Consider the following 27,953-nt stretch of genomic DNA (forward strand, 5'->3'; position numbering starts at 1 on the left):
ACCAATATAACAAAAGTTCAATTTGACCAGCTCACAGCTGTTATCCTAGTCAGTATTATAAAGTTGAAACTGCTAACTCTAACTTAAGAATCAGGCAAGAATTCTCAGACCTCAACACAGAGGTGGAGATTGTAGCCTAAAAGGATAAAAGTCTTCTATCTTGAAAAGAAAATTAATCATGCTCATGTTATTCATATAGAGACTATGATTTTTTTCTTTTTTTATTGGATGTTTTCTTTATTTACATTTCAAAAGTTAACCCCTTTCTTGCTTCCCCCCCCCTCCAGAAACTCTCTATCCCATCCCCTCTCCCCCTGCTTCTATGAGGGTATTCCCCAAACCACCTACCCACTCCCTCCTGCCCACCCTTGATTTCCCCAACACTGGGGCATCTACCCTTTACAGAACCAAGGGCCTCTTCTTTCATTGTTGCCAGAGAAAATGCTAATGACAAGAAAAAGAACAACAAATAAACAAACAAACAACAACAACAACCCAGAAAAGTTAAAAAAAACAAATACAAAGATTTTTTAAATTAAGTTTAGTAAAATTGGAAGCTACAAAATTAACATGTAGTAATTCATTACACTTTTGTACACTAACAATGAACTACCAAAACCCCACAAATATACATTAATCAATATATAATAACATTAAAAATGATTTATTGGGAACAAATTAAACTTAAGAAAGTAAAATTCTAGCTGAAGGGTTTTGCAACCCGATAGGATGAACAATATCAACCAACCAAAGCTCCCAGGGTCTAAATCTGTGGCTTCTACAAAATTCATGCTGGAGAACCAAGTTACAAAAGACAATTACAAATAAGACTCATAATATTTTAACTACATTTATGATTCTGTGCTGAGCTTGGACTGGACAAGTCTAAAAGTTTTTAGATGTTTGAGAAGAACAAAGAAGCACAGATAGAGCTGAGCAGGGCTTAAGTGTTCGACAAACTGCTGGAGGGAGTACCCATGGAGGGACCCATTGCTCCAGCCACCTATGTAGCAGATGATGGCCTTGTAGGGCATCAATGGGAGAAGAGGGCCTTGGTCCTGTGAAGGCTCAGTGCCCCAGAGTAGGGGAATGCAAGGGCAGGGAATTGGGGGTGGGTGGGTTGGAGGGGACAGGTGGGTGGGGCACATCCTCATAAAAGCAAGAAGGGGGGATGGGATAGGAGGTGTCTGGGAAGGGGGAGAATGGAGAAAGGAGATAACATTTGAAATGTAAATAAATACAATATCCAATAAAAAAAGATAATTCTATATACCAGACACTGCAAGATGGTAATGACAGAAACTGAGAAAGGTACATATAAAAACTGTGATGATGTGTCTGAGTAATGACTGTTATTTAAATTAATCTTACAGCAATCTCTAGGTAAATTCAGTCCTTGTGAGCACTGCAACGTTATTTTCTTAGATGTAAAAAAGCAATCATAGGACTTGTTTGGAATCTCAAAAGATCAAAAAGCTCATAACAAAGCACAGGACAGTGAAATAAAGCAGGAATCTCAGCACCTCAGACTTCTAAACCTTATTATAAGGCTAAAGAAACCCTCGCAACATGCCACTGACATTAAACCAGAAACAGAGTGCATCACTGTGGAGAGCTGAGACATAATCTCAAGCATTCTGCTTTGGTTTCTGTTGCTGCGATAAACAGTGTGACCAAGACCAATTTAGGGAGGAAATTGTTAATTTGACTTACATTACCAAGGTCACCACCCATCATAAAGGAAAATCAGAACAAAGACTCGGAATCTTGCAGCAGGAACTGAGAGGCTGAAGTAGAGACTAGAAGAATGCTCAGGACCAACAGGCTAACTTGCCCTGACTTTCTGTCCATCTTCCTTACACAGCCCAGGATCATCTGTCTAAGGATCATTTCACCTCACTTGGGCCCTCCTACATCAATTAGCAAGTAAGAAAAGGCATGGCCACAGGCCGATCTGATCTGATTCCCCATTTGATGTTTCCTCTTCCTAGGTAACTTTTGTCTATCCAATTGACACATAGTTAATGAATGTTTGACAAGGGCCACAATGCACACTACAGACATAGAACAAGTACTTCAGTGAGGACTGCTGTTGAAGATGGAGACTCCCAATGGAGGGAAGGAAAGTGAGCCCTTGTGATGAACATTGTTTTTAAAACTGACTCAAAAGAGATTATATGTTTAAAAATAAAATCTGAAAAAAATGAAAAAGACCCTGAGCTTTGATCATGGTAACATTTAAAAAAAAAAAAAAAAAAAAAGATGTTACAGCAAAGCCAACAAATGCTGGCTAGCGCCATATTTTACTGTAACTTCCTGCACAGTGGTGGAAAAAAACTGCTGAAGACAACGGACACAGTAGGAGAAAACACTCAGCTGCACACTCAAAGTATGTGAGGAAGTTGTAAAATCCAATACTAAAACATGTGACTGAAAATGGACAAAGTGGCCAAAAAAAAAAAAAACATTTAAAACAAACAGACAAACAAACAAACATCTACTATGGAGCACACTATGGAATTTCCTTTAAAATTAAACAGTGAGAGAACTTCTTAACTCAAGAATCCTAGCTCTAGTTACCTATCCAAGGAAATTGAAATCTGAACTGAAATGACAGCTGTCCTTCGTGTTTTGTACAGATCATTTAGTTACCAACTCTGGGAATAAACTAAGTGTCCTTGGCCAGAGGTGAACATGTAACCATATAATGTGCAGCAGTATACTGTCCTCCAGCCATGGGTGTCCCATGACAATATGAGTGAACATGAAGACACTGAGGTCAGTGAGAATAAGCCATCTCCAGAAAGGGAATCAGTCCATGTGAAATGGCGAATGTTGACCTCACTGAAGCAGAAGCACAGTGGTGGTTCATTGGGAACATGCAGGGTTACCAGCACATCTGAATTATAAGACAGAGAATTGTAAAGACTGCATGTTCGGCCTGACACAGTCAGTAAACCGTATTGTTTATTAAAAGCATGGAGAAATAGAGGTAAACTTTACTTAGGATGTTCTGGTTCTTATGAGCATAGCTCTACTATTATTTCCCTGAGTACAGAAGATACAGAGGAAATCCATTCATGACCTGAGGAGTAAGGAGGCAGATTACAGGTGTGTATGTAAGGTCCCTCCCTTTGATTTGATTCCTGAGAGTCTCTCAACTCCCAGATCTCTGGTCCATTCTGGAGGGTCCCCTCAATCTCCTACCTCCTGAGGTTTCCTATTTCCATTCTTTCTGCTGGCCCTCAGGACTTCTTCAGTCCAGGATCAGGTTCCCCTCTTCCCCCGACTCCCTCCCACCTGTCCACTTTCCCTCCCAAGTCCCTCTCTCTCTCCCTGACCACTTGTAATTGTTTTCTTCTCCCTCCCAAGTGGGACTAAGGCATCCTCACTTGGGCACTTTAGCTTGTTGAACTTTTTGAAGTCTGTGGATTGTATCTTAGCTATTCTGTACTGGTTTTTGTTTTCTTTCTTTTAAAAGCTAAATTCACTTATTAGTGAGTACATACCATGCATGTCTTTTTGGGTCTGAGTTACCTCACTCAAGATATTTTCTAGTTCCATCGATTTGCCTGAAAAACTCAGGATGTCCTTGTTATTAATAGCTGAGTAGTATTCTATTGTGTCAATGAACCACATATTCTATGTCCATTCTTCTGTTATGGGACATCTGGATTGTTTCCGGTTTCTGGCTATCACAAAGAAGGTTGCTATGAAGATAGTGGACTGTGTGCCCCTCTGGCATTGTGGGGCATCTTTTGTGTATATTCCCAAGAGTGGTATAGCTGGGTCTTCAAGTAGATTCATTTCCAATTTTCTGAGGAACCTCCAGATTTATTTTCAGAGTGGTTGTAACAGTTTTCAATCCTACCAGTAATGGAGGGGTGTTCCTCTTTCTCTACATCCTCACCAACATGTGTTGTCACTTGAGGTTTTGATCATAGCCATTCTGATTGGTGTAAGGTGAAATCTCAGGATCTTTTTAATTTGCATTTCTCTGATCACTAAAGGCTTTGAACATTTCTTTAGGTATTTCTCATCCATTCGAGATTCCTCAGTTGTGAAATCTCAGTTTAGTTCTATACCCCATTTTTTGATTGGGTTGTTTGGTTTTTTGGTGATTAGCTTCTTGAGTTCCTTATATACTTTGGATATTAGCCCTATATCAGATGTGGGTAGTGAAGATTTTTTTCCCAATTGGTAGGTTGCTGATTTGCCTTATTGACTATGTCCTTTGCCTTACAGAAGCTTGCCAGTTTCATGAGGTCCCATTTATCAATTTTTGGTCTTAGATCATGAGCCATTGGAGTTCTGTTTAGGAAATTTCCCCCTGTCCCAATAAATTCATGGCTCTTTTGCACTTTCTATTCTATTAGATTCAGTGTTTTATGTTCTATTAGATTCTGGTTTTATGTTGAGGTCCTTGATCCACTTGGACTTGAGCTTTGTGCAAGGTGACAAATATTGATCTATTTTCATTTTTCTACTTATAGACAACCAGTTAGACCAGCACCATTTATTGAAGGTGCTTTCTTTATTCCATTTTATATTTTTACTTATTTGTCAAAGATCAAGTGTCTGTAAGTGTGTGGTTTTATTTCTGGGTCTTCAATTTTATTTCATTTATCAACATGTCTGTCTCTGGACCAGTTCCATGCAGTTTTTATCACTATTGCTCTGGGGTAAAGCTTGAGGTCAGGGATGGTGATTCCCCCAGCCATTTGTTAAGAATTGCGTTCACTATTCTGGGTTTTTGCCTTTCCAAATGAATTTGAGAATTGTTCTTTCCATGTCTTTGAAGAATTGTGTTGGGATTTTGATAGGGATTGCATTGAATCTATAGATGGCCATTTTTACTATGTTAATTCTGCCAATCCATGAGCATAGGAGATCTCTCTCCATTTTCTGAGATCTTCAATTTCTTTCTTGAGAGACTTGAAGTTATTGTCATACAGGTCTTTTACTTGTTTGGTTAGAGTTACCCCAAGATATTTTATATTATTTTTGGCTATTGTGAAGGGAGTTGTTTCCCTAATTTCTTTTCAGCTTGTTTATCATTTGTATAAAGGAAGGCTACTGATTATTTGAGTTAATTTTATATCCAGCCACTTTTCTAAAGGGTTTTATCAGCTGGATTTAACTCCTGTTCTATACAAACTGTTCATGTGCCATAGCTTCACCAAGTAGAATATCCATTCCTTTAGCAAGTCTAGAAGTTTCTAGTCATGGACTAATATACAAAAAAAAAAAAAAAAAAACAAAAAAAAAACTGAAAGTGTATCATTTTTAGATAAGCTGAAACTCTGCTCTCTGCATATACACAAAGCTATTTCACAAAGGAAAACCACCATCCTGAACAACAGTTTGTTTTAATGTATCTGGTATTTGTGTTTTTATGACATTTCAATAAGGACTCACTTGTAAATGTTCCACAAATAGTGAGAATAGATGGAGAAAACTGTTCACAAAATATCCATTTTCCAGGTACCAACACAGCAGAGGCCTTTTGCCATTCACTGGTAGTACAGGCTATGAACATCAACAGGGCTTCAGGTGGTATCATAGACTATGGACTTAAAGATATCCACATGGCCATTTGTAGAAACACAGGCCAGAGACATCAACATGGGCATAGGTTACTGCAGGGCAAGTGAACTGGACACTGCCTTTTTTGGCAGCACTGATGTAGACAATACAAATTAAACTCCTTTCCTTAGTTTTGCTCCTTCTCCTTTTTATCCTCCCCCTCCTCCCCTGCCTCTTCGTTTTCTTCTTCTTTATTGGGGTGATGTCATACTGGTCACAGGCAAGAACTAGAAAGTGCGATCAGCATGCATGATGTGAAATTTTAAAAAAATCAATAAAAATATTTTATTGAAAAAAATTGGTATTCCACAGCATGCTGCTTCAGACAAAACTTTTCAATTAATGTGTTTCTGAGCAGAAAAGTATTTATACCGCACAATAATGTATTATTAAGCAATATAAAGTGTGATTGTGATATATAAACTTGTCTACAACATATATGTGGGGTCTTAACTAGTTATTAATTTTAGTGTCTTTAGGTATGGCACATATAATCATATCTGTCAGAAGTTTTAGAAATGTTTTTTAATTCATTAGATTTTGAGTTACAGGCATGTATTAGAGGAATAAGCTACAGGATATTAGTGTTGTTTTCTTTGTTTGTTTGTTTGTTCCTATTAAAGAGTTGCCTAGGCTAACTTTGCTCTGGTAAAGTTCCTCCTTCAGAGTCTGGAATAACTTAAAGAAAACATTAATATTTTTAGGTAGAAAAGACTACTGCATTGAGGAATGCTCTAGCCATGAGCATAGAAGAAAGTATCTTATTTGATGACTCAGTATTCATATATAGAACAAAGTTTGTCTCCTTAGAAACATCCCTGTCCTGGACCTATGTGTGAACATGGGAAAAGCAGGTTCCTTGTTGATTTCTGCCTCAGCAACAATTGGGACACCATGGAAGGACAGGAGAGACATACAGCAATGGAAGGCAGTGGTCTTGCTTATAGCTAAAGAGTGATTGCTCTAACCACTGAGGTCAGACAGTGACTGAGAGACTTAGAGAGCAGGCCTATGTCAACATTCTGAGTGGGAAAGAAGAAGTATGGGATATTGGTTTCATAATCATTAAATGTGTGTTGAGCCTTATGTGGTCTGTCTTGCAAGGTTCCAGCTTGTTTTTCACATATGACCTAGATAGATTTTTCACATGAGTGATCAGTGTTTGTTTCAATTATTTTTTGTCATGATCAGCCTTATCATCAAGGTCCTCACTAACTGATGGCTTTTTCTTTTCTTTTCTTTTTTCTTCTTCTAAACAAGTGTCTCCTAAACCAAATACCTCTGTTGATTTTACAAGTGAACCTGTGTTATCTTATTAACATGTTTCTTTATTCTCTTTTCCAATTGATCCACCTACTTAACTTTTTCAAATTCGATCCCCCTTAAAGTGCATTTCTCGTTTCTCCTGTTCTTTGCTGTGTCTGTGATTCACTGGATAGATTATACTCTAGGAACTAGTTCTGTCTGCCATTATATAAATACTCATGAGAGATCAAGAAGATCATACATTTTTGCTACTGTAATGTGTTCACTCCCTGGTACAAGAGCCAAACGATTAGATGACCACACAGTACCTGGAGTGGCTGTTAGAACATTCTAGCTTCTTTTATTTTTGTTAATGATTAATAATAACTAATTTTATGTGGATTCTTTTCTCATACAATACATCTGCTCCACAATATTCCCCTTCCTCCACATCCTGCAGAACCTCCATCCCCCCACCCCACCCCAGATCTACTCTTCCTCTCTCTGTTTCCTCTTCAGAAAAGTGCAGGCCTCCAAGAAACAACAGCCTAATTTGAAAAAAGAAGATACACTGTAGCAATACAAAAGCTGGTATATTGAGGTTGGAGAAGGCAACCCAACAGGAGGGAAAAAGTCCCAAGAATAGACCCAAAAAACAGAGATAGACCTGTTAGGAGTACCACAGAACACTAAGTTAACAGACATATTAACATATATGCAGAGAACTTGGTGCAGACCTAGGCAGATCCCATGGATTAAAAAGGTTCTGATGAATGAAGGAATAATTGCCAAAGTAGGCCATTGTCTTGAGGATTTTTTCTCATTTCTGTAATGTCACTGAAGCTCAGGTACTTTAAAAAATATTTGAAAACCTAGGTTGTATTTCTAACATTTATTCAAAATAGCTGCTACACAATGAGAACAAAAATATTCCATTTTCTGAAGTTTATGCTAAGAGACATGGGAGTGACAGGAAGGCATAAATACAGTGACAAATCTAACTCAACCAGAAGGAAAAGGAAAGTAAGGCACCATGGTGTACACTGCAACATAGGCAGGAGAATTAAGGCCAAGGCCAGATTCAGCCACATAGTGAGTATGAAGTGAGTCTGGATTACAGGAGATTCTAAAAAAGATGAAAATGAAAACAGGGGGTAGATGGTCATAAGAAATAGAGATTTGTGTTAGCTGACAGTTTGATGACTGTACTCTAGGCAGAGGTATTCTCATGGTGATTACAAGCTTAAGCAAGGGCTCATAAATGAGGTCCTTTTTTAGAGATGATTGGGATAAACAGAATGTGAAAACAGTGGTGGTTTGGAAGGCCAAATGCATAGAGTGAGCCTGCTCATGAATGACTGCATAAGAAATATAAAAACTTTCTCTAGCTCCTCCATTGTGAAAGTACCCAAGGAATTGAAGGGGTCTGTAACCCTATAGGAGGAACAGCAATATGAACTAACCAGTACCCCCAGAGCTCGTGTCTCTAGCTGCATATGTAGCAGAAGATGGCCTAATCAGCCATCATTGGGAGGAGAGGCCCTTGGTCTTACAAAGATTATATGCCCCAATACAGGGGAATACCAGGGCCAGGAAGCAGGAGTGGGTGGGTTTGGAGAGCAGGGTTAGCGGAGGGTATAAGGTACTTTTGGGATAGCATTTGAATTGTAAATGAAGAAAATATCTAATAAAAATTTTTGAAAAAAAAAAAAAGAAACCGAGAACCTGAAAACCATGCAGATGTCTCCTTTGTGCTTCAGAATCTTTTCAGATGAAATCTCCAGTGTAACTCACTTATTGGAGCTGATGTTGAAATTTTGAAGAAGCTCAAGAGAATCCAGCACTTCATTGTTCCCAGATGATCTGTTTGCTGACCCTTAAACAGAAACTCTATGATGAGAAAGAACAAATGGCTGCAAGTAGTCATCTAAGCCACCTACTCTCCCTGTTAGCTTATTTGAGGACATGGTGAGTCTTGGCCCTGAACCCTCCCTTATTAGTTGTGAAGAAGAGGTTCACACTGAAAAGTAGCAAAGCCATGGACTTCATACGAAGTATCATTTTCAACTTGCAAGTAAATGTGGGGTTCTCATTGAGCCTAATTTCAGGGGTGAGAGTACAGAAAACCCCATGGCTAGAATAAAGTTGGGTCATCTCTAAAACCACACTATTCTAGGCTATCTGTCCCCTTGGGGGTTGAAGCTATGATTACAAGGACTGCAAATTACTATTATAATATTTATTATAGGCTCATTTGCAGTGATTCCATTTGGCCTGCAGAAACAGAGTTATGGGCAGTTGTGACCACCCTCAGTAAAATCTTAATGAGGATAAAATTGGTCTCATCAATTTCCTGTCACCACTCAGCTTACGAGACTCAAACCTTGCTGTTTATATAATGTCCCTGTCCTGGTAAGGACAGTCTAGATGCGTATTATCCTTGAAATCGTTGAGAAAAATTGCTAGACTTCACCAATTTGGGACAGCAATAGAATAATGGGGCCTAGGCTTGTGGAAGCAGGCTATCCACTCAATGACTGAGATAGTATGGGTTATGCCAGAGACCACTGCCAGTTACTTTCTTTCTTTTTTCGTTTTTTTTTTCTTTTTCTTTTTTCTTCCTTATTAATCACTGGGACTTTTGCTTCCACACTAGATAATTATATTTGTTCTTTTCAGCATCACAACTAGGTTTTAGCCAATGAGAATGGGGAAGGGGGCACTGAAACTTCCTCTACTTATAAAACTTCCACTTTTCATTTATTCTCCTAAAGGCTTGGAATATAATGTTAAAGACTAGGGTATGACAGTTACAGTGAGAACGTAAGATCAGAAGACAGACCCATCAAGATCATTGATTCTTTAGAACACCGTCAGCTACTCTGTTTTGCTGCACTCTTACTAAGCATGTCCTCAGAACATGCCTCTGTGTCCCAATTCCACTGCAGTAATCTATATTTACAGTCTGCTCCTTACATAACTAGATCTGGCTCCTTCTAATGTAGAACCCTGCCCCAAATCCCTTTAAAGAAACATAATTTGCTGACCTGAAGAATAAGTCATCGTTGCCTATTTGGTTTTACCCTTCTTTATAAATGACTTTTTAGTCCTTGATTATTATGATATTGCATCTCCAAACAAAAATAACAATATCAACACCCTCCAAAAAGATCAATAACCTATACCTAATATCTTAATTCAGGAATGAAGGAATATGACCCTACTTCACATTAGCAACTCTTAGCACACAACACCTGCTTCATGAGCATACCCTATTGCTGAAATAATAGCCATTGTTGTTCATCGAATTCTTCTGTTACCCTAAAATTCATAAGCTGAAGCTCTAACACATATTGACGTGACCCTTGGAGGTAGAACTTTTAGGGGTATATTTGTATGTAATGAGTACATAAGAAGAACCCAGTGGGCAAAATGGGATCCTTGTCGTCCCTAATGTAAGAAGAAAGAACACCTCTTTTGTGACATAGAGAAAGGAAGAGCCACATGAGCATTCAATTCAGACTGCAGTGCTGAGATGATCTCATTACAGCACAGGCCATACTGACACCACAACTGTGGACTGGAGGAAAAGGAACCCCTATCATTTCAACTACCCAGTGCATAGTGTTCTGATACTACTGGGTAAACAGATCAAGCAAGCCTGCTTTCTTCCATGTGCCATTGCTGTTATCTCCACTATGTGTATCTTTTCCTTCTCACAACCTTACAACTAATTTGGCCTTATAGTGGTAACCTAGCTGGGTTATTGTTATTGTTGTTGTAACAGGTGGTACAACGATACAATGTTTTGCCAGTCCATTATTCTGAACTTCTTTTCTTTGCACATGGTAGGCCCAGGAGCATGCCCTGTTCTAAGATAACCAAATCAATGATAAAGAGATGAATATCTAACATGTGCTCAGCTAAATAGAGCAGGTATTCTCTGACCTCATTAAATAATTTTCCTGAAGCAAAGAGCAAAAATGTCATTAGGATGTCAGTCACTGAGACTGACTTCATTCCCACATCTGGTAGATGTCTACCATGTATGCTCTATGAAGAATACATCTTTGAAAGCTTGGTATGTAAGAATAAAAATTATAGATTGGGTGAGTGAGGAGAATATAGATTTGGTCATTGAAAGTGTACAGTGGTTAAATTTGATCTGGAAGTTCCATTCTTTATTCAAGATAAGGCTTGAGGTAAAGTGATAGATCTCTTTTCTTTTGCTGATTCTTTTATAATTATTTCTTAACAAAAATTCGAAATTAGGGAAATGCTAGAAATTGCAGAGAAATACTAAAACATTTGAGCCACTATTAACTTAATTTAAAGCTACTCATTGCAAATGCGAACACAATAAAGGTGGATTTTTAGTGCATTTAAGGACCAAGACCAGAGATGTGGCTCACAGAATAGATTTTGTACTTGAACCTGAGTTTAGATCATTACTTTATAGCTCCCTAGTGTGACTGGGAACAAGGTACCAGTCCTCTTTATAATCCTTAGATTACCCAAGTGGAAACTGGTTAATGACTCTGCTTATCACTGGTGTTTGTGGGGCACAGGGGATGCATGGCATGGGTAGAATCCACTCATTTAACAACATATGAGCACAGAATTGCTGCAGTCCTTTAATGATTGTTTTTAAATAGGATCTTCTATAGCCCAGATTAACCTCAAACTCACTAGCCAAGGATGACCATGAATGCTTTCTGCCTCAGTCTCCTGGCTTCCGAGATTACAGACAAAAACCACAAACCCATCACTATGTTATTTAGTTTTGCTTTTCAATAGAAATCTGTGTGTGATGCACCATGGCAACCTAATAGAAGAAAATTTATTTTACACATGTGGATAAGAGTTATTGTTAAAGGAGGCTACTTAGCTGACAGATCAGGTAAACATGTTTGTCATCAAGCCTCATGGCTTGAGTTCCATTCCTAGAACCCCAATGATGGAGAAAGAGAACAAGCCCCTGTATGCTGAGCACGTATATTCACACTGCACAAAAATTAAATGTTTAGAAATGTGTACAGTTGTGAATCTCTGTGTTAATTACCATCTACTGCAATAAGAAGCTTCTCTAATGAGGGATGAGGGATGAAGTGGTCTATGGGTAGAGCAATAAACCATTAGAAATCATTTTATTGCTGCATTCCTTTAGCAGTAGTAATAGTCTTCATTGCTTGTTTCATCTCAGGTTCCTGGCTTCATTGACAATGCCAAGTGCCCTCCCTCACGGTTCAGGCATCTATGGTGAAGAGAAAGGAAAAGGGTTGTAAGGCTCCCAAGAGGTGGATAACTCCACGAAAACAATGTTTTCCACACAGTACAGGGATGAAAAACATATAATACATGGAGATTGTGACATCATATATAAGACTTGTATCCATTCATTCATGTCAGACAAAATCTGGCACAGAGAAAAGCAAGTTAGTGTAAATTCCCATCTTAAACCAAGAAGCTAGTTACAATTGATATCTATTGTGAGAGGGAAAAAAATGGTTTTCTCCAATAGAATGATATCTACCACAGTCCAGGGAAGGCCACATATTTAGGAATAGTTGGCCAATATAAATTGGACTCATTGTTTGTATGTTGGTATATAATATTTTGTTTTCTTGTTTTGGTTTGAGATTACTTTTTGTTGAGTGAGAGAAAGAATGTGAAGTTGAGTAGGGAAGATCAGGGAGAACTTGTGGGAGGAAAAGCATATGATCTAAATATATTCTATGAAAACCCACATAAGATAAACTATTAAATTAACAAGTTCCCCTTCCTCTCAATTTCAATGTAAGGATATATTTTATAGTCCCATTGCAAACACTATACCAGTCTTAATAGAATTTTTAATATAAGCCATTCTCAAAAGAAAACCAACCCACAGAAATCAGGTATTCAGGATCCCAAGAGGTATATACTAGAGAAGTTCTGTCTTGTTATTTTGTAAAGATGTTTTAACAAATTTTATGGGTTTGTGAACTTCAAACATAAGCAGTGAATTCACATCATACCCTGTAATCCCTACCTCCTATAACTCCTCTTCTTTTTTCTTCCCCCACATTGATGAAATCCTTAAAAAAATTTTATTGTTACATGCATATGCACACATGTATATACAACCTACTGATTTCATTCAGTCTTGCTTGTATGCACATGTGTCCATGGCTGTCTGGATGTTTTCGGGGCAATGATGCTGTCAGCATTGCTTGCCTTGATAACAGTGAATATATGACCATTGAGCAGGAATAAGGAACTGCCAAAAGTCAAACAAATGAACAAAACAAACAACAAACAAAGAAACAGAGAACATTGAAAATTGATTTCAAGGACTCCTTTTATCAATTCACTTTCTATGTTAACATTAATGTACACATGATTTTATCTAGAATTCATGAACAAAAGTCCTTAAAGAATCTGAACCTTCTCCTGATCCTTCTACAAGGCTGATTGTCGGATTACAACCTGAAGGACTTTAGGGAGTTTGGAATGTTGCAAGAACAGAGCCAAACTATGCTGTGCTATTTTTAGCCCCCTAAGTAGCCAATTATTGCTTTGGGCTGTGTGTGCGATCATATCTTTGTGAACATTATGTAAATGCATTGCAATATATAGAAGACACCTATCTCCCACCAAGCAAAAGCTAATAATAATATCAGATAGAATATGAGTCCTATATCAGAGATTTTCCCACTTCACTTTAATTCACATACCTAATGTCTCCACTAAATCATGTTCAAAGTGCTTGACATGACTTCATTTCCTCTGTTACTGTGAAACCTCATCAAACTCTTGCTATGTTGGGACATAGAATTTGGTGTAATGTGAATCTGTGTTCACAGGCTACAGTCACTCATGTTTGACTCCAAAATAAGCTATCTCTTATCTTCTTTGAGATGAGAGCTGTGATTTTTGCATCAACAATTTCTTGGATCTTGGTATCTATTATTGTCCCCAAATCTTACCTATGAAGAGTCATTCACCATCTCTTGAGCCATTCTGCTTGCAGAAGTGTGTGCTCTTACTTCAATTTTCAATGATCACCTTTGACACTTGCCTCTAGAAGAAGAAAATAATAAGGAACTCTAATGCCAAAAGGTCCTTTAGAACATGCTTGATGCAGCTATTTGAAATGAGTAAGAGGTCCTTCTATGTAAATATTTCATCGCTCTAAAGTAAGCTCTATGTAAATATTTCAAGCTCCCTGTCTGCAATATAATTGCATTTAAAATGGCAAATACATAGATCTTCCTACCATTAAGTCTACACACATCAATCTTCCCCTACTTCTAGTGCATTACTGTCTGTCAGCCACTCCCAGATACTGTGCAGATATAGGATGTATTATGTGAATCTTCACTGGGATTGGAGTCGGGAAGTGGCAGGTGCTAAAATATTCTACTAGTGCTCTATCTGTAACTCTGCTCTTGTTCCATTGCCAATTAAAGCTAGGGACAGAGGCAGCCAAAAGAGAAAGGAAAGTATAAACCAAGGTGAAAATGAAAGACTCTATGAAATATTTTCCACAGTTAAAGTGTGCGATGCTTAGTGGTACAGAGCTGTCACCTCACAACTCAGGAGATGGAGAGAAGAAAGATTACAAGTTTGATACTAGCCTGGGCTACATAGCAAGGCAGTGTCTCAAAAAATATATGCCCTCAGAATGTCTAGATGTTGAATTATTTATTATTTAGTGACAAAAAGTAGGAACCAATTTTATTTGTACTGGGGAAAGATGAAACAAGGGGCATTAAAGGTAAGCAGAAACAAGGACTGCTTGAGGGACAAGGATCTAAAACAATATACAACCCAGGCAGTAGGTTTTATTTATGCTCTTCACCTTAATGACACTGCTATTGGCTTCTCATTCTGTTTGGTCACAGTTCTCCACAACCTACAAAGAAGGATACAGCTACTTTCAGTTTTATTCCTTTTTTATGTTTATTTTTTAGTCCCTTGCCAAAAATAATTGTGATTGTTCTCTTCATGTGTACCCTTGCTTTACTCACAGTAAACAAGAACAAGACTCCACAGGATAGAGGTTGAGTCTTTTCTCATCACCCAAATACTATGTGATGGTGACTGCAGAAGTGACCTTTGCCAACAAGGTGAGCATGTCACAAGCCACAGAATATTCACCATCATTACATTCAGTTCTCATGACTCAGACATTTGTTCCTAAGATTCTGAGACCTACCTAGAAGGGAGATCATATACAGATATTAAATTTGGTGTTTCCGAAAATGTGGATACAACATCCTTTTCAGTATTTCTGTCACTAAATGTAATGAAAAGATGAACACCATTCATAAAGCAAATATAAGAAGACACTGAAAGGTCTAAGGAAGGCAGACTAGCTAGGGGTCTATCTTAGCTTGTTGTTACTGAAACAAAATATCCAGGAAAAATCCATCTGAAAGGGGGATGGATTTATTTTGGCTCATAATGTCAAATGTTTCAGACCAATGTCAGCAGGGACGGTCACAGTGGCTTTCAGTAAACACCCTGTAGGAATAATCTGTGAGCCACATAAAATCGGTGTTAGGATCTGGTCCTCATGATTGAGAAATAAGCTCTACCCTAAATGTCATTGCTATCTTTTTTAATTAATAACTATCACTAACCAAAAATAAACTATAAAAATTAAGTGTGCTATTACTTGATGCATTACCTACTTATGCCTGAAATAACTCGACATGTTTAAAGTTATTATAAATTTGTCTGTACTAGTGAATATTTTTTATGATTAAAGCTATTTTGTAAAGAAAGAAGTGCCTGAAAGTTAGCATCTCTTGGAGAAAATAGACAGATTTTTTCCCCCTCTGGCTGGTTTAGGGTAAATTTATCTCCAAATGTGAAATGTGCTAACAAACCTCAGACTTTGTGTACTTCTTCCTTACTTCAAATCCAGATTACCTAGTAGATGTTTTGTTTTCATATTTTTAAGTATGCAATGTTGAAGAATGAATGATTCCTTATTCAACAAAAGCCTCATGTTCATATTTAAATGTTCTTAAACACAAGTAGGAGTTGACTTAAGGAAGTATGACTCAGTTAAAAGGACAACCTAATTATATGCATAGTTGTACTTCCAAATCCTAAACCCAGTCTAAAAGTACATGCGTGTAACTGTAGCACCACAGAGGCTGAGGCAGAAGAATTAGGCTATATAGGGAGGGGTTGTCTTAAGAAAATGAAACAATAACAAACACGGTCTGTAATATCTATAAGGAAAACGTTTCAAGAGCACCTGTCACCGTGATGGGTTCCTCAGGGACATTGTAAGAGAGGGTCTAGGAAAACTTTCTGGAGATGTTAAAGGACTTTCTGAAGAAGTTAATGAGACCTCAGGAATAAGCCAATACTTGACAGTGGAATTTTATACCTCGATTCCACTAACTCTGGCAGATGAATAAGGTCCTTGCTCTAGTTTGAATGAGTCAGTTTTATGACATAGTCTTTCAGTTATTGCTGCTCACTGATTCTCTCCCTGAAACCAGCAGCTGTGTTCCCCAGTGCTAATCAACTATGGAACATGACCTAAAAAAGCTTGTTATTGTCCTCTTCTCCTCCTCCTCTTCTCCTTCTCCTCTTCCTCCCTCTCCTCCTCCCTCTTCTCCTCCTATATCTTTTTCTTTCTTTTATTTTTTATTGGATATTTCTTTATTTATATTTCAAATGTTATCACGGTTCCTGGTTTCCACTCCCAGAAACCTGCTATCCCATTCCCCCTCCCCCTGCTTCTATGAGGGTGTTTGCTCCCCCCTCCTGCCTCCCTGCAGTGGCATTCCCCTACACTGGAGCATTGAGCCTTCACAGGACCAAAGGCCTCTCCTCCCATTGATACCTGACAAGGCCATCCTCTACTACATATATGGCTGGAGCCATGGGTCCATCCATGTGTACTCTTTTGTTGGTGGTTTAGTCCCTGGGAGCTCAGAGGTGGGGTTGGGGAGGGGGTCTGGTTCTTTGGTATTGTTGTTCTTCCTATGGGGTTATTTACATTTGAAATGTAACTAAAGAAATACTCCAATAAAAAAAAAAAAAGGTTCACAAAACCAATAAAAATTGCCTTAGGTTTTTTGTTTGTTTTGTTTTTGTTTGGTTGGTTGGTTTTTGGTTTTTCAAGACAGGGTTTCTCTGTATAGCCCTGGCTGTCCTGGAACTCATTCTGTAGACCAGGCTGGCCTTGAACTCAGAAATCTGCCTGCTTCTGCCTCCCAAATTCTGGGATTAAAGGCGAGCGCCACCACACCCGGCTTTTATTTTATTTTATTTTTTGCCTTAATTTTCAAAGTGAATTATGCTTTATGATTTTTCCAATTCTGTAGGTTATCTGAGGAGAATATTCATCTTTTGTTTGCTGAAAATCCATTGTTTGAATTAATATTGAAATTGTTGATAATTGTTTAGTCCTTATGTAGCCTGTGGTCATTTTAGTGTATAATGATGTCTTACACATGGCGAGAACTGTAGATACAGCAAGAAATTGTAATAAATTATATACATGGAAAGTATATAATTCATGGAAAGTCCCTTCATGCTCTGCCTAGTGCTCCTCACTACTTAACCCCAGGCAGCCACTAATCTGCCCTTAGTATATATTTTGTTATCTCAGGAAATTGATGCAAATGCAATCATGCACTGAGCAGTATTTGAGGATTTGCTTTCTTCATTTAGCATATGCTGGTGGTTGAGCAAGTTTGTTTCCTTTTGTTGGTGAATGGTACCCTGCGGTAATAGACCTACCACTGTTCTTTTCAGATCCATTTATCCCATGAAGAATAAGTATGTTGTTCCTATTTTCAGGTCTATTAAGGGAAGAATTTTCTCTATCTATTTGAGAAACATCCTTTATTTGTCTGGAACAAGTTCCCATGTGACTGATTGTTGGATCAGAAAAACTGGTTGATTGTTTTACTTTTAAACAAACTAAGAACTCCTTTTCTAGAGAAGAGGTACCAAGTCACACTCTTATCTACAATGTGAAAATGATAATATTGTTCTACATTTTCTTAGGGATAGCTTTATTTTTGTGACTTTTAAAATATTTATTAGTTCTAATAGCCAATATAATGGCATCTTACCATGCCTTTCAAATGAAATTCATATAACTAATGAAATTTTTAATCAAGTGCTTTTGTGTTATCTATTTTTTTTTAACAAGCAAAGATCCTTCAGACTTATTTCCATCTTACAATAAAAAAAAAATTATTGGGATTTGAAACACTGTAAAATTCTATCCAGCCCTATTTTATAATTTTTGTAGTGCATAGATTATTTTTCTATAAATTATGTACTAATAATTTTAAATATAAATCTTTTATTTTTGAAGAGAACACTGTTTATTAAATCTTGGACTGGAAGTCAGGGCAGGAACTAAAATAAGGCTGGTACCTGGAGTCCAAAACTGAAGCAGTGGTCATGGGGGTTTGGAGGAATGCTGCTCACTGACTTTCTCCTCATTTCTTGTGGTTCCTGTCTTGTAAAGAATATTTTTAATCTATTTATTCATTTGTTGTAAATATAATAAGATAAAACCAAAAGTATCCCATCAAATTTGGACAAAACAAATCAATAGGAAGTGACCACTAAGCAAAGGCACAAGAATCAGAGATGTACTTGCTCTCACATTCAAGAGTCCTGTACATTTAGTGAATGTACTAAAATGAAAGTTATAATATATATGCAGAGGACCAGGGGCATCCGTATAGACCCCATGCTTGCTGCTTCAGTATTGGTGAGTTTATAAAAGCTATGTTCTGTTGATTTAGAGGGCCTTGTACTCCTGTGGTCCTTTTTCCCCTTTGGCTTCCACACTCTTTCTGCCTCTTCTTCTACAGGGTTCTCTGAGCTCTGAGGGGAAGAATTTGATGGAATTTATTGCTGCACGTTCCAAGGACACACACACACTCTCTCTCTCTGTGTCTCTGTATCTTTGTCTCTCTGTGTCTCTGTCTCTGTGTCTCTGTGTCTCTGTCTCTATCTCTGTCTCTCTCTTTTTATGTGGTTGTGCTCTCTCTCTCTCTCTCTCTCTCTCTCTCTCTCTCTCTGTGTGTGTGTGTGTGTGTGTGTGTGTGTTTGTGTAATATCTGACTGTGGTTCTCTGTATTTGTTTCCATCTGTTACAAGAGGAATCCTCTCTAACAATGACTGAAGAGCACCAACTTATGACTACCGCAGAATACCATTAAGGGTCATTTGATTGTTACTTTTTTGTTAAGAACAGGAGTATTTGGCTTTACCCTAGGTCTCTGGGCTATCTAGTCTCTGGTTGTTGGTCACCCTCGTAGTGTCGGGCATGAGTTCCATTTAATTGAGTAGGCTTAAACTCAAATCAGACATTGGTGGGTTAACTATATAAGTTTTCCATTACCATTGCTCTAGCATATTTTTCAGGCAAGACTGATTGCAACTCAAAGCTTTTGTGGCTAGATTTGTGCTTATGTTTCTCTTTTTTGTAGCATGATCAATACCTTCCCATACCAAAGACATTGGAACATGGGGGTTAAGGTTCTATGTAGACACCAGATCAACCTCTTCATGTTCATTTAATTTTGTGAATATTATCTTTAGCAATGGGAGCTTGTTTGTTCAGAGAAATCCATTGTCTTAGCAACAAATTGATTTGTTTGGGAATTTCCATGGGACCCCCATTGGCCAATAATACAACTGGATATAATCCAGTCCTGGTCTTGGTGACAAGAGACAGCCATTTGGGGATCTGTCTCCTGCATTATTTGAGGACTTCATAAGGAAGATTCAATTGCACTACGTTTTCTTACTGCTTAAAATGTCCTTGAGTTCTTGCTGTCCCTCTCTGCATTTTTCCTTGACCTCATCTCCTCTCCCCATCCCCACCGAATCCTCTTCACTCGTACCCCAGTGAACCCATAAAATCTACTCCATTTCCCCCTCCCAGGGAAAAAAGGTAAAACTTAATGCTTTTAAATTAAAGCCAACTAATAAATCTCGTTGAAGAACAAATCATAGTTCTGTGTCAATACAAGAACTATAGTTTTTTTTTTTTATAATTTGAAAGAATGCTACTTTTCCAAAAGGTACACAGGCCATAATTTATTTTAAAGTTATCATCCATTTTGAATAAAAATGTGAGGTTTTATGCAAGATTCATCTTTCCTGCCCTTGGTTGTCAGCTGCATACTTTGTTGAAAGGATGTTTTGCAATAGCATTTCAACATCATTAGGCAGGTATAGGCATAGTCCCTTGTGGTCTCCCATGAGACCTCCATTGAAGCACATATACCATTTTTGTTCCCCATATCCGATGTTTAATACTGACAATGTGAGATTCAGGACAGTGCCTTCCATCTCACTGCTGAGAATCCTGCCATAACTGAATTCCTCTAATATAATATAAAGAGAAGACTCTCCTTAGTTTCTGGAGGGAGGAAGGAAAATAAGTCTTGTTTCCTTAGTTGGCATTAAGTAATATGTCTCAGGCATGCCTTCTATGTCTCTAAGTGGCTATAACTGTCCTGGCTTCTTATTCAGCTTTGTCTAACATCATCCTGGTGGGTGTTCTGAGTTCCTCCTCACAGTCTGCTTGTGTTCAAAGCCCAGATTTGCCATTCGAATGTTGTGGGAGTGAAGAAGAAGCAGCATGAAGCAGCATTTCTCCAGTACCATTTGATTGCATGGAACAAATATGTTTCAATTATTTTGTTCTACTATTGGGCTGACTCCTCAGGAGCAAGTAACCCACAAATCCTTCATATTTGTGGATCAGATATTGATTAAAAGAAAACTCAAGAATCTCACTGAACTGCATTTAGGGTCTTGCTCTGCTTTGGATATAAGATACCTACAGGTACTGACTGATAAATTCTTGATCTTCAGATAATCATTGTTCAGTATTTTTGGTGGTTGGATTATAAGGTTTTTGGCTTCATTAAAAGGTTAGTCTACTGATGACTCAGCCCAATAGACTAATGGAAAGTCTTGGAAAATGTTCAAGTTAGGACCTGGTTTGTCCCTTCTTTGTGCCCTTGAAAATATTGGCTGTTTTGCCATTAGCTTTTTATGTCAAGAGAGAAAATTTGTCTTACATTTAAGTGAGGAAGTAAAAATGGAAGAAATGACATTACAGAAGTAACATGTATTAATGTTACACACAGTCTAAATAATTTATCCAGGAAATAGAAATATATTCTAAAACCGTAAACTTTTAGTCAAAAAATAAAATGAAATTATATTATGTGCAGTATAGTTACATTAAAATCCAAGTCCAATATCCACTCTGAAATGGAAAAATGCAGAGCAGAATCAATGGTAAAAATCAGATAAGATCTAAAACCCTTCTGTGTAAATGGCAGACAGCTGCTTGAATGGTAAACTGTGAAGAGCTAAGACTTTAGACAAAGGTACACTAAGGAACCTTCTGACCTCTGGGACTTTTCTCTGGCTGTATTTATTGTATTGGTTAGTTTCAAGACTAGACAGGAGGAAAAGAACCAGAATCTACTTCAGAAGAAGAGGCTGAGAAGGAGCCCTTCTAATTTGCTTTCTGTGTTAGAGACCACACTTGTCTAGGCATGAAATTTACTCAATTCCTATAGTTTTTTACTAATATAGAAACATCCCAAAAGCCAAACAGTGTTTGACTGTCCAGAGACCAGAAAATCTCAATAATTTTCTGAAATAGTAACTGCAAAATGCAATGTATTTTATATTGAATCGAAAAAAAAAGGTAAAGAAAAAAACATGAAAATGTTGAAGCTTTGTTCTATGTATGTGAGTGCATGTGATTACATGACTAAGAGTCCACGTATGTGAATATACAAAATCAAATAGAAAACCAACTAAAAATAAGTCAAAATAGAATAGCAGAGTAAATGTGAGGTCTTTACTTGCCTTTGTTGGTTTTGATGAGGGAAGGGTCTCATAAGCCAATAAATAAAGACAGATATTATGTGCAGAGACAGATAAGAAGGCAAGTGTACCCTCAGAGTCCCAGAGAGAAACCCAGCCCTGCTGACAGTTTATTACTCTTCAACGAGTTCTATGTTACACTTCTGACCTTCAGACTGGAAAATAATGGATCCTTGTTGTTTTAAACTACCAAAATTCTGGCAATTTGTTACAACAGCCATAGAGAATGAACACACAGTCACAGACAACATCAATAATGGGGATGGACAAATCCAGCCCAAGTGCTGTTTACAGGACAGAGGAGTATGTTCAGATGTAGTGTCAGGTAGAAGTTTCTCAGAGTATAAAGGCACTAGCAGAGGGAGAAATATGGCAAAGCGGACTATGTAAAAGTAAAGCCAATATTTAAAATATCAATAAATATGAAAGCAGATAGCAATGGCTGCTTATGGCCGAAATCTTATCATTAAGCTAAGGCACATGGTCACCATGAGATTGAGGCCAAGCTGTACACCATGGTGTGTTGAATAGCTGTGTCTATGTGGGAGGCATATTTGATAACACATGTCTATAATTCAATCCTAGATACTTTCTCTCCTTTATGCTTTTTTATTAAATGCTTTTGACAATGGTATAAGGTATTCTAAAAGTAATGAAATACTTAGATTTTCATTGCTTTACCATTTTCACTATAGAATTAATGGTCTACTTTACAATATCTCCATCTGTAACTTTCCTACATTATCTGTCTTTCATCTACCTATTATCTATTGTTCACTCAATAGCCCTTATCTGAAAGGGATTAAGAAATAATTTATTCTTGAATAAATTTGAGTGATCAAGCCCCCGGAATGCAGGGTTCAAGTTTCCCCAAACAACATGCTCCCAAGAGAAAAGTTATATTAAGTTTCATATTTTGAGAACCAAAAAAATAACCAAAAACAAGGCAATTTTCAAATACATTTCATCGTTAGAAGCATCAGGCAGGTAGGTTATATAAAATTGGGGCAATTTCTGCAATAGATTTCAAAGCTCTCTGTCAGTATTTTTTTTTCTTTTCATTCATTCTTTGTGAGTTTCAGGTCATTAACCTCAGCCCCACTCATCCTCCCATCTCCTCATATCTGCCTTTTATTCCTGCAATCTCCTCACCAAAGATAAACTCACACACACACACATACACACACAAGAACCAAAGCATAGAAAACAGCTCATCATGGAAGCTGTAGTGTGTCACAGTTTGTATATGCAATGAGTCATTAGTCTGATTCAAGACCTCTGGCTTCTGTGATACCATCAATATTGGATTGTCACCAGGATATCCTCCCCAGGGTAACCTGTGTCATGGAAATCCTGAAGTTTTCGACCAGCAGGACTGGTCCTTTCACAAATTCCAACCATTCACAGTTAATAGAGATTTGAGGGTGGACCAACTCAGAGTCCTGGATCTAGGCTTGAGTGGTATCTGATCTGGTCAGTAAGCAGGCTCTCCCTTATTCACACCACCAGAATAAGCTCTCCAAAACTACTCTGACTAAGTCACCCAGTACCACCGTGCGTCAGAGGCAGGGTCAGTTCTCTAGCTCTAATGCCCTTGGGGCTGGCTTTCCCAACTACCAGAGGTACTGGGTGTTGGAGGCTGTGGCACATAACCCCTCTACCCATGCCACTTCATAGCAGATGAGTGGCCTGTCAACTCTCCTGTATTCTCATCCTCGGGGATGAATCACCTGAACCACAACCATCCAACAAGGCCAGCTCTACTATGTTGATCAGGCAAGGTACAGAAGGTCAGGACTCCAGACTACTGCAGCTGGTCAGGGTTAGAGACAGCTCACCTGCTCTCTTTACCCCATGATCAGCTCAGCTCTCCCAACTGCCTCAGGTGGCAAGGATTGAAGGGCATCCCCCTCACTCACCTCATGACAGGAGTGGCAGGGCCAGATCTCCCTCCCTCCCTTACTTCCTTGGGGCCAGCTCACCCACACCCCTGCCAGCATGGCCAGCTCTCTACTCTGCTGTCCAGTCAAGGTGCAGAGCCAGCTTTCCTGAAAGCTGCTGCTGGTGAGAGATTGGGACAGTTTTCAAGAACGCAGCAGGCAGTGAGAGGCAGGACCAGTTGTTCATACCTCCTAGACACCCACGTGGTTCCCAGCAGCTGCCCGAAACAGGGACATCACCATGTTCTCTAGTGGTAATATGAGCCACCCATGGACACCACCCTGTGCCGAATAGCCATAGACCCAGACACAGGTCTTAGTGGCAGCTTGACATGGCCCCTCATAGTGGAGCTGGCCACTGACAACAGGCTCCTCCTCTCCACCCTTGACTCTCCAGTTCCATCTCTCTTCATAATATTCAAGCTGTTTCACTTCTCCTTCTCACCCATCTGACCCCACCACGTAGATACACACTATGATGGCTACCACTGCAGGCTGGACACAAGGCTGGCAGCCTGGGTGACATCTTGCTTCTGTGTAGTGGGTGTCTAAGGCACATCTGTGCTGTGTAGTGGAAGGTAGGTCTGTGGATGGCATGGCAGTCAGCTTGTCTCTGTCTGTCTTCCTCCTCCTGTGCTACATTGCCTGGATATGATTTGGTTTGATTTGATTTTTATGAGTCCTAGGCATAAAACAGCTTTGGTCACCAAGCCAGGCATCAAGCTAGGATGAACAAGCCACTGCCATCTGTACTGTCCCTGACTGATATAGGAACAACACCACCAATAGTGTCTCTTTGCTCATTGCCAATGGGAGCTGTTGGCACTTTTAGGTTTGTGTGGCAATAAACTAGTGGCCTGTTAAAGTAATACATTCCTAAAGGTTTTCCTTGGTTGTCACAAGGTCAGACACAGAGGTGGGCTATAAATGACACAACTAAAGGAAGTAAGACAGCCCAAGTGATTCAGTTGTGTATCTGTAGCACTTTAGCTTCACAATCACAAAATCTTAATTAAGCTGGGCATGGTAGCACTTGGAAGGCAGAGACAGGCAGATCTCTGTGAGTTAGAGGTTAACCTGAACTATGTAGAGAAACCCTACCTTGACACACACAAACACACACACACACACACACACACAACAAATAAGCAAGCAAATTATATTCCCATCAACCAAACTAGCTTATAGAACCTGTAATATGGCTATGTTTGTTTTGTTTTATTTTGTTTCTCTGGGACCTTTAGTTCAATACCAAGGTAATACTAAAGAGGTACAAATACCTCTTTTTAATTGATATATGTGATTTAAAATACACTTGCAAAGGAAAATTTCCTCATTTAATTACTGGGAGAATTAAGGCAAGCACACCAAAAATAATTACATATTTTAACTGATTTATGTGACTTAAAATATACTTGTGAAGGAAAATTTCCTCATTTAATTATTGGGTGAATTAAGGCAAGCACACCAAAAATAATTAAACACACACACACAGTTACACACACTGAAGACAGTGATAAATTCTAGGGATGTTGAACAAGGGAAACACATATCCTCCTATAATAAAGGGAGAAAGAATCCTTTAAGAAGAAAGGAATAGAGAGAGTTCTTGTTCAAAGCTTTGAAACCGAGGTGGTGTTAGGGAAGATCGTAGTAAGACAGACTGTGGAGTCTCAGCCATTTGACACACACTGTGGAGTCTCAGCCATTTGATACTGATCAGACAATTTTCCATCTCTAAATCTCCATTTTTGCTTCTCTAAAACAAATGAATTTCTCATGGTAAAGATTAGGATCAATCAGTTATATAATTTATGTTCCTGGTATAAATTCCAAATAACAATAAGGCATGAAGTATGTGTTTGTATTGGCTTTTGCTCACCTAAGCAACTGAATAATTTACATATGTAATTATCAAGTAAGGAAAGAAGAGAAATTCAAAGAAACAAAATTTGACTGTTTGGTTGTTGTTGTTGTTTTGCTTTTTTATTAAATCTAATAACAGAGCAGCCCAGCATCTGCCTTCATGGCTGGCTGGGTGTGAATACCTTAATAGGCTAAGACACTCATGCATTCTGAGCCAGCCAAGTCGGCCCTGCTAAAAGCCACTCAAGTGGTATCCCTTGGTGCTAGCAATGGAGCCAAAATTGTTCCTTTTAGCTGTGACCTTTGGAAAAGAAAACCTTTGTGTTGATGGCAATGGGGAAATAAAGGATTATTCTAATTCCCACTTATTAAAATCACAATATTGCCATTCCCAGGATAGGAGACAGTGGAGAGGACACACTGTCTGTGGTGTTTTCTTGTTTGTGTATGAGAACCCAATTCTATTTGTTGAATAATAATGGTGCAATTAACCAATTTGGGTACTGCAGACTTGTCTCCTAAACTGAGCCTGCAAATAGCTTTGGGAATTCAGCATCTGAAAACAATTTCAGAAAGAAAAACGCCCTTGTAAGGCGACATTTGGTTGTCTCTCTTTTTTTTTTTTTTTTTGAAACTCAGTTTGAAAATCAAACTAAGTTGAGTACAGCATTTCAGCATTTGGCTGCCACTGATGTAACACTTTTTCTTTTTTTTTTCAAAAAATGAATACTTTTTTTTTCAACACTAGAAGAGGATTCATCAAAGGTTTCTGGCTTGGTTTCACAGTTAGCTCACAGTTTACCACACATTGTTAAGTCCATTGAAATTCCAAAGGAAAGTCTGTATTTGCTTTTTATAACCTACTGAAATCACATTGCTCAAGGAAAGTAAATTCAGCATCAAAAATAAGCTATGGTACACCACACAAAATAGAAACTTGCATCTAGTAACTTCCCACAAGTGCAGTGTCACACTGTACGATCAGTCTTGAGAAGTGAAGGAGTCAGACACAGAGCTCAGTTCTGCCTGCCGTGGTCTTAGGCTATCAGATGTGCTGGTATACAGAGTCATTGACTAAGTTGGAACCATCAAATAGAAGAAGAAATCTCCAAGATGCTGCTAGCCTGTAATTACAACAACTCTGGCTTTGGTGACTGAGGAGTAAGGCTGATTGACTGGCATGTTTACAAAGCTCTGGAGAAGTAGAACAAAATGTCAAAATAAAAAAAAATGTATAGATATCAGGAAGACAGCTAAGTACGTTTAAGATTGTTAGAGATTTTTTTTGAACTTTTAAAACAGAGGATAGCATACTTTCTTGTTTTTGCATTGCATAAAATGCCATGTGCACACTATGACAAATATGCATCTGAACAAAAGAGATGGCCTTGTACACACACTCACACAAGTAGTGGAAATGTGCCAGTCAGGGTCAGCCAGCTCTGCTGTTAGTCACTCTAGAAGAGGGTTTATTTCCTCACTCAATAAATAAAATCAAAGATTCAACCCTAAGAACAAAGGCATAGAGAAAAGGAATGTATACCTCCCAGGGAATATGGTTTCTCTTATTTACCTCCATCAATGGGAGTAAAGAAGTGACCAAGAGGGCTGGTGAGATGGTTCAGTGGGTAAGGGCACCCGACTGCTCTTCCGAAGGTCCAGAGTTCAAATCCCAGCAACCACATGGTGGCTCACAACCATCCGTAACGAGATCTGGCTCCCTCTTCTGGAGTGTCTGAAGACAGCTACAGTGTACTTACATATAATCAATAAATAAATCTTTAAAAAAAAAAAAAAAGAAGTGACCAAGAAAGATCAGAAGCCTAATAATTTTATGCTATAATATGGTGAATTTCATTCTTTGAAACCTTGGAGGATATATGATAAAATCAATTTGCTTTAGTTGACATCAGTGATCATTAATTTCATTGATAAAAATGGGTAAGAGAGAAGTGCAAGAATAATGTGCTTTGGGAGTCATTCAATGCCATTACTAAGTGAAGGGTGAGTGAGAAGTCAGGCAATGGCTGAGTGACTTATGAGAACTGTAGGCCTGCTCTTGGAGGAAAACATCTAATGAGAAGTTCTCTGTGAGAACAGAGTTCACCACCTGGGATAGTAACAGAGCAGGAATCAGGTAAGGATCAAAAATTTTTCTTTGTTGGTCTAAAGTTGGCCATTGCAATGGGTAAGAAGAACATTAGATGTTAGATTTAAAACAAAACAAAACAAAACAAACCCCAAAAATCCTTTGTAGCTTGTCATGACTGCAGTTCTGTAAGATGAGGCACTGAAAATCTCTGGAAATAAATCATTAGAGTTAAAAAAAAAATTATAGTAGTTACAGGAATTGTCACATTCAACAAAGGCAGTAGTTTTACAGAACTTTTGGCCTTAGCTAATGTTTAATGCTTATTCTAG

General features: G+C 38.4%; 1 non-coding gene across 1 annotated transcript; it reads right to left on the bottom strand.

The window, feature by feature from the left end:
• Positions 1 to 24,339: 24,339 nt before the first annotated feature.
• Positions 24,340 to 24,481, bottom strand: LOC115031638 (small nucleolar RNA SNORA48). The gene has a single exon (XR_003837307.1). It is a non-coding gene; the product is annotated as a small nucleolar RNA SNORA48 (small nucleolar RNA).
• Positions 24,482 to 27,953: the final 3,472 nt, after the last annotated feature.

Source organism: Mus caroli, unplaced genomic scaffold, assembly GCF_978045245.1.
Source record: "Mus caroli unplaced genomic scaffold, Mus_caroli_1 scaffold_8, whole genome shotgun sequence".
Classification (NCBI taxonomy): domain Eukaryota; kingdom Metazoa; phylum Chordata; class Mammalia; order Rodentia; family Muridae; genus Mus; species Mus caroli.